The sequence below is a fragment of the Prionailurus bengalensis genome, chromosome D3 (genome assembly GCF_016509475.1).
Source record: "Prionailurus bengalensis isolate Pbe53 chromosome D3, Fcat_Pben_1.1_paternal_pri, whole genome shotgun sequence".
NCBI lineage: Eukaryota > Metazoa > Chordata > Mammalia > Carnivora > Felidae > Prionailurus > Prionailurus bengalensis.
In genome coordinates this window covers 82,467,604-82,480,002 of record NC_057356.1, presented here as the reverse complement: position 1 = coordinate 82,480,002, position 12,399 = coordinate 82,467,604, and positions in this window count along the sequence as shown.

The window sequence follows — 12,399 nt, the reverse complement described above, 5'->3', positions numbered from 1 at the left end:
CTTTGGGCTCTGTGCTGACAGCAGGGAGCCTGCTTGGGATTCTGTCTTTCCCTCTCTGTCTGCCCCACCCCACTTGCACCCTGTCTCTCACTCTCTCTCCCTTTCTCAAAATAAACTTTAAAAAACTATTTGAGAAATGTAGCTTTCATCTTGGCTTGTTCATTTTTCTTTCCATGTAGAAAATGATAAAACAATGGGGCGCCTGGGTGGCGCAGTCGGTTAAGCGTCCGACTTCAGCCAGGTCACGATCTCACGGTCCGTGAGTTCGAGCCCCGCGTCAGGCTCTGGGCTGATGGCCAGAGCCTGGAGCCTGTATCCATTTCTGTGTCTCCCTCTCTCTCTGCCCCTCCCCTGTTCATGCTCTGTGTCTCTCTGTCCCAAAAATAAATAAACGTTGAAAATGATAAAACAAAATAAAGAGGGTAGGAAAGAAATATCTCTTTTTCTTAGAAAATAATATTCTTAGCCCTTCACTAAGACCCAAATTTAATTTTTATTTTGTGGACCAGAATCTGGAAAAATAGCGTAATGCTACAGATGGTGAGTGAAGAGTCGAGCAACGCAGAATTTTACAAGTGAGCTTGGCCAATACAGACCAGTTGTCAGCATAGCGGGACACACAGTTACTGTTGCTGAAATGACTGAGTCTGTGCCCAGGGGTGGTCCCTTCTGCCCCTGTGACCTCTGTTCTTTTGAAGGTGAATGTGGAAAATGCACATGAAACATGTGTGATTTTGAAAGCAGTTGCAGAAGAGCACCCATGTTTTTACTTATTTTTAAATTATTTTTTAATGTTTATTTATTCCTGGAGAGAGAGACAGAGACAGAGACAGAGACAGAGACAGAGCATGAGTTGGGGAGGAGCAGAGAGAGAGGGAGACACAGCAGAATCTGAGGCAGGCTTCAGGCTCTGAGCTGTCAGCACAGAACCTGACTTAGGCTCGAACTCCAAAGCCTTGAGATTGTGACATGAGCCGAAGTCAGATGCCCAACCGACTGAGTCACCCAGGTGCCCCTATTTTTATTTTCAAAACTTTATTGGGAATTCTATCACATATATTCCTATAAATAAATTTTCAGAGCTATTTTTGCATTAATCATATAGTTTATAAAAATAATCCCATATGGATTTGAATTTTTTTTAATGTTTTCCATATGGGGCTGGAACCCAGGAACTGTGAGATCATGACCTGAGCCAAAGTCAGATACTTAATCGACTGAGCCACCCAGGCACCGCAATCCCATATGGATTTAAAAATTCACCCTGTGTTAAGTTTACATTAAAAACCTTAAAAACATACAGGAACATATGCACAAAGTTCAAGCTGACATCGGCCATCTTAACACAGAAAATCTTGTTACCAAAAACAAACAGGGTGACAGGTCTCACTGTATCAAAATAAAAAGGTTGATTTGGGAATAGGTAAACAAAACACAAAATTAAACAGTAAACAATCAAATGAGAGCAAATGTTGACAGTATTCATGAAACACTATTGAGAGTTGACTAAATTACTCCATAATATTGCTGCCTCAGCACCATTTTGTGAAGCCAAGGGACCAGTGGCGGCCTTGAACTTTTACACATTTTAAGTTTTAAACTTCTTTGACACTAGCCCTCAGTAACAACCAGCAGAATCACGGTGAATGTAAGGTTTTGATCTGAATCTCCCGACGACCCTTGAGATAAACACCCCCCCACACACCCCTACGCTTCCTTCTTCTGTGACTATGAACCATGAGATTGTGACTGGAGCCTAAACCAAGACTCCTAACTGAAAGACTTAACCCAACTGAGCCATCCAGGCTCCCCCAACCCAGAACATTTTCAAATGGTGATTTTCATCTCAATTTTCATAATTAACAAAAAGAAAGGTGCTCTCCTTTTTAAGAAAAGAAGAGCTAAAAAGAAAACAGCATCGCTAAATGATATACAAGAATCAATCGCTAACTGAAATAACCCCCGAAGTATATATATTAAGTTGAAGGAAGATAAATAGAAACCAACAAACATCTTAGAAATTCCATATAACCACTTAATCTTCACAAATAAGCTGTAGAGAAGTACTAAAGGTAATATATGTTCCTCATATGGATCCATTGATCTTCAACAAATTTTCAGGATTGAAATATTTGGTGTAAAACTGGCTAGTTTAGATACAACTCCATTAAAACACAGTAGGGAGACTAGGAAACCATTTTCATTTGTCCTTTAGGCTACGATTTCTTACATAAAATTCTGTATTCACATCCAGTAGGGCCTTTATTTCATCTTTATTTTAACAAGATTAGATGATGTAATACATAGAAAATATCTTTTCTAAAAATAAATCTTATTACTAACAATACACTTAACGGCAGGGATCAATTGGGCAAACATTAGATACCTAAAGTGTGGTATTCATCTGTCATCATTTTCCAGAAAAAAAATTTAGGAGGAGAGGAGTTAAATTAATCAGTAAACACGTGAATATAAATTTCTTTTGTAAGCGTTGAAATCGTCTGTGATCTTAGCACTACAGTAGCTTCTGGAATGTTAAAAGTTGGGAACGGATTTCACGTGAGCCTACAATGAGCTTAAAATTTATTTGAGAAAACAACATAACATGAAGGACTACATACGAAAGCTAACAAAAAGCGTAAGATACACAACATGTTTTGATGTTAAAGGGAAACAGAGACTAATTGCTAACAGTCCTGTGAGTTTGGTCTTCACAAAGTTTGAAGAAGTGGGCAAAGTGCCTGAAGAATTCCAGCACTTTCCATTACTGCTGGTATCAGGCAGAGCAGGAGCCATACCAGGAAGGTGGGTAGATGCCTCGTCTTTATTCAGGCATGTGCCTCTGGGTAGGTCTTGACATGTCTTTGAACTGGTCCAACATCCATTTTTCTCTTTTATAGAGTGAAAATAACATCAAATTTAAATAAATTTCCTGAGGTTCAAATTAGGAGATGGATTGTTTTACAAATCTGTGTTGCTATTATTATTACTACTGTTAGACCCTAATACTAATAAAAATTATTAAAAATAATATAGTCTGATATTGCCCCTTGCTTTAATTTACTTTTGATATAATATTTTATCACTAACCTTCACTATTTTCTTTTTAAACATTATTTTACTTTTAGTAATTTAACAATATGTTCCTTCTACTAAATTATGTATCTGGAGTGTGACGTGTTTGTGTATATGTATTAGTTAGGGTTCTCCAGAGAAACAGAACCAGTAGGATATACCTTATCTATATATGTATATGTATATGCATATGTATCTGTATCTGTATATGTATATCTATGTCTCCTATATGTATACATATGTATATCAAAATATGTGTACATATTATATATTATATATGTTAATATATGCATATTTATATATAGAAAGAGGGATAGATTATGAAGAATTGGCTTCTGAAACTATGGAATTATAAGAACTCTAACGTGCCATGGATCTGTAGTCTATAAGCTGGATACTCATGAAAACAAGTGGTGTGGTTCAGTTTTGAGTCCGAAGACTTGAGGACCAGGAGAACCAATGGTGTAGATCCCAGTCCAAGGGCAGGAGTGAATCAGAGGAGATGTTCCATTTCAATCAGTGAGGCGGGAAAAAGGGGGTAAATTCCTTCTTCCTCTTTCTTTGTTTTAGGCCTTCCACTGGGGAAGGCAATTTACTTTGCTGAGTCCATGGAGTCAAACACTAGTCTCATCCGGAAACAGGCACACCTACACATAACGTAGATGCCTTGTCGTCTACTGAAGTTGACACATAAAATTAGCCACGACAGTACACTCTAATACAACTTTTCTGAAAGCAGTAGTTAAAATTTTAGTTCAATAATTACTTATGCACTAAAGATGGTCATTGATAGATGTTGGAACTAACAAGTTGGAGTGGTGACCCTGGACCTAAATTCTGCATGGGGTCCAGCTTCCTGATTGCCTATCAGTTGAATCCTGACCAGAGAGTGATTTAAGGAAGAATCCTAGTAAGGGTGGCCGAACATGGCTTTCTTGTACAGGTATGAATTGTATAATATTCCTTTTCTAATACACATCCCTGGATCCATTGTCATTTTAACTTTCTTTTAAAAATCTATAAGACTGCTACTCATGTTAACCTGGGATCACCTAATCTAAAATGTTTGGATGTGAGACCACACGGCTTGAAATGAAGTTGATTTAACTCCTGGTTCTTTCTAAACGTGTATGTACTTTATAGGTATGTGATCGATAACTTAAGACAATCAGCAAAAATATTTTTCATGTCCCAAACCTTGAGTAGCTGTAAAACATAAATAATGAAATGTTAAATGAAATATGACCCTGAAACCACAATCTGAATACAATATCTAACACATTCACTTTATTCACAAAATGTGGTCCACTCATTTCCATTTTTTTCTATCTTAAATTGAGGAAATGAGAAGAATCAAGTACCTTGCAAATAAGTGAATCATCATTAGAGAAATAATTGCTGAGTATTTCTCATACTGAGTAAATTTGGCCAGCTTTAAAACACAGAGGTATCTGTTTTTCATCAACAATGCTTTCTTATTGATTAAGAGAAGATGAATGTTTTCGGTGAGTTTGTCAGATGAGGAGCACTGTGAAGGGATAATGAGGCAACGGTCACTCCATGGGGAATTGTGACCTTTAGTTCAAGAAAAATTGCATTTTCTTGGCCAAACAAATTTTTTTCCTATATTATTGCTTGTGTGCTCATCTAACCTACCTAGGAGAGCTTTCTGAAGCTCTGTGTTAAACGTATCTGCTCTCTGCACAGCACAGCTCCTCATGACATAGCCTAGCAGATTATGAAAATATACATAATGTTAAGTGGCTTTTTTGCCACTTTATTGGTTATCAATCAACCCCTGGAATCCATTTTTGAATTTTCCTTTTGTATTTAGGGAGAAATAATTAGAAATATTACTTGTGCTTTAAGTTGTTCCTTTTATTTATTGGTTTCTTTATTCTGTTGTGCGTGTCTCTCTCTCTCTCTCTCTCTCTCTATATATATATATATATATATATGTATATGTATGTGTGTATAGATAGATAGATAGATAGTGTGTGTGTGTGTGTGTGTGTGAGTGTGTGTGTGTGTCTGACTATTTGGGTGAAAGAGTGTGCCCAAAGTTGGAGATTGCCTTTTAATAATATCACAACTAATATATTGATTGATCCTCGAAAATAATGCTCATCACAAAATACAGCTTGGACCTGAATCTAGCGAATAAAAAAGCAAACATAATTGGCATAATTGATCTCTACATCTCTCTTTGACAACAAAAGAATAGAGTCAAAAATAAATTCTTCCTGGAGTGCCTGAATGGCTCAGGCAGTTAAGCATCTGACTCTTGATTTCAGCTCAGGTCATGATCTCACAGTTAGTGATATCAGTCCCTCATCAGGCTCCACAGTGACAGTGTGGAGACCGCTTGGGATTCTCTCTCTCCTTCTCTCTTTGCTGCTCCCCTACTCATGCTCTCTCTCTCTCTTTCTCTCTCTCTCTCTCTGTCTCTCTAAAAATAAATAAATAAACATTAACAAAAAAGAAATCCTTCCTAACCTTGCAATTGATCGCACTGTTACATAGATATCCCTGAACATAAAGCATCAACAAGAAACCAAAGGCTCCAATTAGAATTCTGTTAAACCTCAGGCAGGAAATCTATACACTTTGTTCTATTCCAGAAGTCCCATGAACACAGAAATCTGGTCTTTATCTGGTCTGGATTTCATCACCATTGAACCCCTGATCTGAGTGCAACGCGAGCTCCCAAAAAAACTTTAATAAATATTTTTTGAAAAGCGAATGAAAAGTTACACTTGTCCTCAAACCCTCCAAACAAGTCAAACAGGGACAGAAGAATATTTTTTTAAAGTTACGAGGTATCTGACATCCATCCATCAGTAGTGCAAGCCGTAGATACACGCACTGTGTTTAGCAATAAGTATGTGCTGCTAGTGTGTGAAAATACTATAGTGTCATGGTCTAACTACACCTGGTCAACAGCGTTCGGTCACCAGTGAGTGGTTTTGTGTTCTTACCTAGCTTTTCACGTTTATGCCAGTAAGCCCGTAAGAACTGTCTTCTTCATGCCTAGGAGGCTCTACCTAGCAGCACAACATCATCTTTTTTACTGAAACTTCCTTCTTCACATGAAGTGTCTTATCAGTTGAGGACACCCTTCTGAGTTTTCCAATGAGATAATAGTTGAACACTTGAAGTGATTCTATGCTACTGTATTTATGGCATTACGGTATAAATATTAACCACAACTACAATGAATAGCATTACCTATACAATTAGACTTTAAAAGAGAATGTATAATTCATCCCAAATTAACAAGATATGATTAAATAGTAGTATTCGACCTAGCTGCTCATCAAAGTTCTTCCCACCGAGAGATGTGAACCTTCTCTCCTCATCAAACCTCACAGAACCATGCTGATTCCATAGGAAAAATACATTAGCCGCCAAAAAGACTATGGACAGTGCAACCTTATTAGCATGTTCTCAGGAAGAAGAATATCTCCTCATATATTTCGCTTCTGAAGCCACATGTGAGTATTTAACAGCACAGTTTTGAAAATATCACGGTCTCTGTTGTTTAACCTGTGTCCCCCAGAGCAGAGAGGTACACTAACTAAGGCACGCTAAATTACACCTTATAATCACCTCCTTACTTTTCATCCTTGTAGCTTCAGACTTTTACGTGCAGGAGGTGATGGTGATTTAGCACAGTCAGGTTAGGACTGGAAAGGGGAGGTGTTGGCTCAGGTTTCTTCTGATCCAAAAACTACGATTGTCCTGGAAGAAAGATTCAGGTACTCAGAGGAAAGTGATTTGTTCTAAAACACACTGCAAAGAAAAATCTGAGTCTGTGCAGTTACAAAACAATAGCAACAACAGCAAAAACCTCCAACCAACCCTCCAGCTTATTTACCTAAAACTCGATTTTATTTTCACTTGTACAAATGCTGTCACAAGTAGGAGTAGAAGGAGAGAGAGAAAGCAGATGCCAGTTGATATCACTTGGAAAGTGATATATGTGAATGGAATCGGTGTTGAACTCCCCATGGGCAACTGGAAAATGCAATCCTTATAATCGGGGAAAACAATTCTTCCTACTTTCTCTATCCTTTTTATTCCTTCCAACTTTTGGATGGCATGAAAGAAAATGAACAGTTGCAAACATTTACATATACTGGTGATTCTCTAAATATCTCACAAAAGAGAAAGTTGATACACTTTCATCGGATTTCTCTGCAGCATCCTATCATGTAAGGAAGAATAACACATTTTCCAACTGAAACTGACCCGCGTATGAGAAAGGATTTGCATTCTTGGTTTCAATTATCTGATCCCAGCAAACTTCTATCCCAGTATCTGACATCATGATGACTTGTTTTTGTAAGTCCATTATCTTTACACTAATTTCTCTCATGCAGTTCTACTTCTTCGTTTTCAAATGCAAGAAGAAATCTGCACATGTAGATGCATAAAACACATATGAATGTAATCAATTTCTTCAACAACAATAAAGAATAGCCTGCAAGATAGTTGTTATTAGTGTCTTCATTCTAACAGTGAGAGAACCAGGGTTCAAAGTGAGTAACTTGCCTTTGGCACACAGATAATGGTGACAGATCAGGAATTTAAGTACATCACCCTCGGAAGCCTCTTCTCTTTCCACAAACTAAATGCACTTTACCTCCCAAGCTCAGTTTCCTCATGTATGGTTATGAGAATTACATATGTAATTGTGAAAAGGTTTTTAAATTTAAATAAACCTAAACTCATACAAATTAAAAGTCAGATGAAGCCAGATATTTAAGTTCATTTGTTCTTCATGGGTTTTTAGAAGGAACAGGAATCACCCCCCTCAACATATATTGTTGAATTCTCAATTTGTTATTAATATTATTCCTGAATGCTCACTGCTTCTTTTTCTCATAACTATTCTATTAGTAATATTATCACTACCTGTGTCTGTCCTTAGGTTCCATAAGAAAACCAGAAGCAAGCTTTGGTATTCTAAGTGCTTGAAAGATCATTGTCTCCCACATTTTGTAAATACCGCTTTTTTGAATTCTACATCTTCTTGGCTTTCTCTTGCACTCTGTTCTCTGTGAAAACTCCAGGTAATTTCTTAACAAAAGTATCACTATCCATATGTTTAACATTTTTGAAACGGTAAAATTATAGATGAAAACACATTAGGGATTGCCAGGGTTTAGGGCTGGTGGGGTTAGAGCGCAATGGAGCACAATGGATACAACTGCAAAAGACTAGCACAGAAAGTTCTTTGTATTGATACAACCGTCTTAAATCTGGATTGCAGAACCAGTTACACAAATTTACAGGTGCGATGAAATGGCCCTGAACTACATATACTCACTGTACCAGTATCAACTCTCTGGTTTTGATATTGTACTGTAATTATATGGGATGTCAGTATTGGAGGAACCTGGGTGAAAGACATTATTTCTTACTATTTTTTGCAACTTCCTGCGATTCTATAATCCCTTTAACATAAAATATTTTAAAAATCACCATCATGATTACATCAACCTTTTTCACCTATGTACCCCAGACTTTTTAATTTTTTAATATTTATTTATTTATCTTTATTTTTAAAGATCTTTTTTAATTTGAGAGAGAAAGAGAGTACGTGGAAGTGGAGGAAAGGGACAGAGGGAGGAAACAGAATCCCAAGCAGGTTCCACACCCAGAGCAGAGCCCCAACACGCGGCTCAATCGCACGACCCTAGGATTATGACCTGAGCCAGAATCAAGATATGGATGCTCAACAAACTGAGCCCCTCAGGCACCCGACCTGAAACTTTTTTAAAAATGCACAAATTAGGAGCAATTCATTTGGTATTTTTTTTTTAATCTAGAGATACATTCAGTCTTTTTCACAAAGATATAGTAAGAAAATGATTCACTGTAGTTTTTGAAATATTAGGAACAGCTTGCCTACAACAATAGGAGGTCAGTTCAATGACAATCTAGTCACTTTTTAAATTGTACTAAAAAAAAAAAGAAATTCTGCCCAGTGACATACAAAAATGCATGTAAGTTACCTTTTGGGTTGGCATTATTATGTTTTTAACATTTTCTGTTTGATACTTTTCTGATTTTCCATTGTTCTATTTTCTCATCATAGAGCTAACGTGAAATAAAAGTTTACTGGATTCGAGGCATACGTTAGCTTATCTAGTAGAAGATAAAACAGCCCTGAACTTCCCCTTGCTTTCATTTTTTAAAAGGATGTTTACTGGTATTTCCCATCAAGTATCATGGCTCTACAGGAATGAGGCATCTATTTTCAACCCTCATTAATATCCTTCCTACACAGATAGAAAGCAGCCATCAGGGAAAGAAGGCGCTGCATTCAACCAAGTAAAACAATAGCTGATATCCTCAAACAGGATGTAGTTCCAGCACACTCGGCCTGGAGAACACCAGCACCGGGTCCCGCTTCACAGGTGAAAGTAGAAACTAATTTTGAGCGAAAGCATGAGCTACACTCACACCTAGAGTTATATGGCCCCCAAAGAAGCCATTGATATCCTACTGTATCTCAGGTGACCTGACCAAGAGCTTAACGTGATGCTCTGCAAGATCATTTGCTTAGTCATTAAGGGTGTTCCTTAGAAATAAGGAACTAGAGATTCATCGTGACCCACTATGTACCACTGATGGTTCTTCCTATATAGTTAGATACTATAATTTTTTTCACAGTGTTCATAAGAATGTGTGGGCTTAATCCCTTGATCAAATTCACAGAAGGCTTGCAGGTATAATTCTTTACAGGTAACTAGACTAAGAGGACACTCTTGACTATTTGGTTTTGAAATTGTGGTGTCCAAAATCAAACGAAGCACACAAGCAGTGGTCTTTTATTCCTTATGGATGGGGTGCACAGAACTGAGACAAGACTGTTTTCCATATCCTCACCATGTATAGGAGTCCTAATGGGAAACAGTAGGACTTAAGAAATGAAAGCATGTGTTTCCTCTCTCTTTTGCAAGACAAGATCTTTTTCCTGAGACAGCAGAAAAGGCATGCATAAAACAATAGGTTAAATTGTTTCTATATTTCCTGTCAGTCAGAATTAAAAAGAGCCTTATCAGTGAAAGTGTGTCAAATCCATATTTCAAAGATTCTAATACGATAAGAAAAGATAACGCAGTTCCTAACCAGAGACGAGAGGATGAGAACATGATTGTTTACACGTAGTAATGAGGGAGTCCATTTAGAAGAGCACAGGTCGTCGTGAGCAAAGTTAGTTTCTACTTTAATCAGATGTGACTTTCCCTAAAAATCCTTCTACTTTAAAACATGGGAAAGAAAAGCAATTTCAAATTTTACATTGAAATTGCTAGTTTCCCAATGTCAAAATGAAGGTATACGAAGAAAAGTGCATATGAAGAGAATTCCAACCCTTGATTTATGCATGAAGTCGTCTTAATATATAAAAAAAGAAAATATATATGACGTCTACAAAGCCCTGAGTCGTAAAAATAACACCTTTTATTTCCAAAGCCACAATGTCTGTTTTTTTATGAACAGAAACCAAGGCATTAAAAGAATGCAAAATTCTGTAATACAGTGAATGTTGCATCAATAAATGTAACAATAGACTGGGGCTAAAGCTCAGAAATGAGGAAAATATATTAGTAAGTATATTAATAAGAAGGGTGTTTTTTAGTTATATTGTAATTGAGAGTTTTGCTAATTTAAATGTGAGAAAGGATTTATAATTACATTTCTATGATAATTTTGGCTTATAGAATTAAGCATTCAATGATAATATTCAATGACAATATTAATGTATGACCATTTTAAAAATTAAAGATACATGCAGATCAGATACGCTGGACATTTCAAACTGTTACAATTGATTTCCTTTTTCACAATATAAGCATCAAAATACAGAAAATCACACAGCACTTCAAATTAGATTACTGTTTACAAGTGTTGTCAAATTTTAGGAAGCAAATGCAGTTTTAAAAAGATACCCTAGAGTAATTATATATTTTTTTCGTTCTTGACTAATTTAAAGTCAGTCTGACCTTTTCAAAGGTGGTGACATTTCTAATATTCAGAGAAAGAATAAAGAAGTAAAATTTATCTAATGCAAAAACTAAGCACATCTGGCTGAAAATCCTTTATCTATGTCTCTTTCTATCTTTCTTTCTTTCTTTCTTTCCTTATTTATTCTTTCTTTCCTTCTTTCTTTCTTTCCTTCCTTCTTTCTTTCTTTCCTTCTTTATTCTTTCTTTCTTTCTTTCTTTCTCTTTCTTTCTTTCTTTCTTTCCTTATTTATTCTTTCTTTCTTTCCTTCTTTCTTTCCTTCCTTCTTTCTTTCCTTCTTTATTCTTTCTTTCTTTCTTTCTCTTTCTTTCTTTCTTCCTTTCTTTCTTTCTTTGTTTCCTTCTTTCCATTTCTTTTCTTTCTTCCTTCTCTCCTTCCTTCCTTCCTTCCTTCCTTTCTTCCTTCCTTTTCTTTCTTTGGGAAGCAACCTGCCACATTTAGCTGTTCTGCTGTTTATTGAGGCAGCTAACTGATGCTCTGATGTGGGAGTAAATAGAACAATATATGTCATGGATGCTCATAAATTGTGGGTTCAGTTTTGTGCTTGCCCACATCTGTACTCTTTAATGAACCGTGGAAGTGTACAGCCATAAAAGCCAGCAAAAGGAGTAATCACTGGAATTGGTGAAAACAAATCCCCCCCTAGCCCAGCAGGGCAATCTGGGGAGGAGAGCTTCCCACACTGAGATACAGACAAAACCATTTAAGCCTTCAGAGTAGGAAACTTCTGTGTGAGGACTGTCCTTGAAGTAAGTAACGGAGTAGGGTGCATATACCCAGAAGCAACCTTCAGTTACTTTTCAACTTTGTCATGTTGAAATGACAATACCTGGCACCCACAAGGACCCTCTCTTAGGTGGGTAAGGATCTCCTTTATCTGCCATATTGTGTTGATATGCCAATAGCGTGCCACGCACACATATACACATTCTTACACAGGCACTCCCATGTACATACATGTTCTTGACTGCTGCCAGTGAGAATCTTGTAGGTTTTACAATGTGGGAAAAAAAGCCATTACATTTAATATAATTCCATTCAATCTTATCCAATATTCCAGCCCATGTTGACTTTCTGTTCTCTGAATACATGTACCTTGTTTATACCACTACATTCTGCACACCATCCAAGAAGGAAAGGAACCAGCAATTGCTGAGCATGTAGCAGAAGTTGTGACCCTCATGTATATATAATAGGTCAATATCCTCCAAATCCTTTGATGAACTATTAGTTCCATTTTATGAGGATAAAGAAATTAAGTCCAGATATGATATGCACAATGATTAA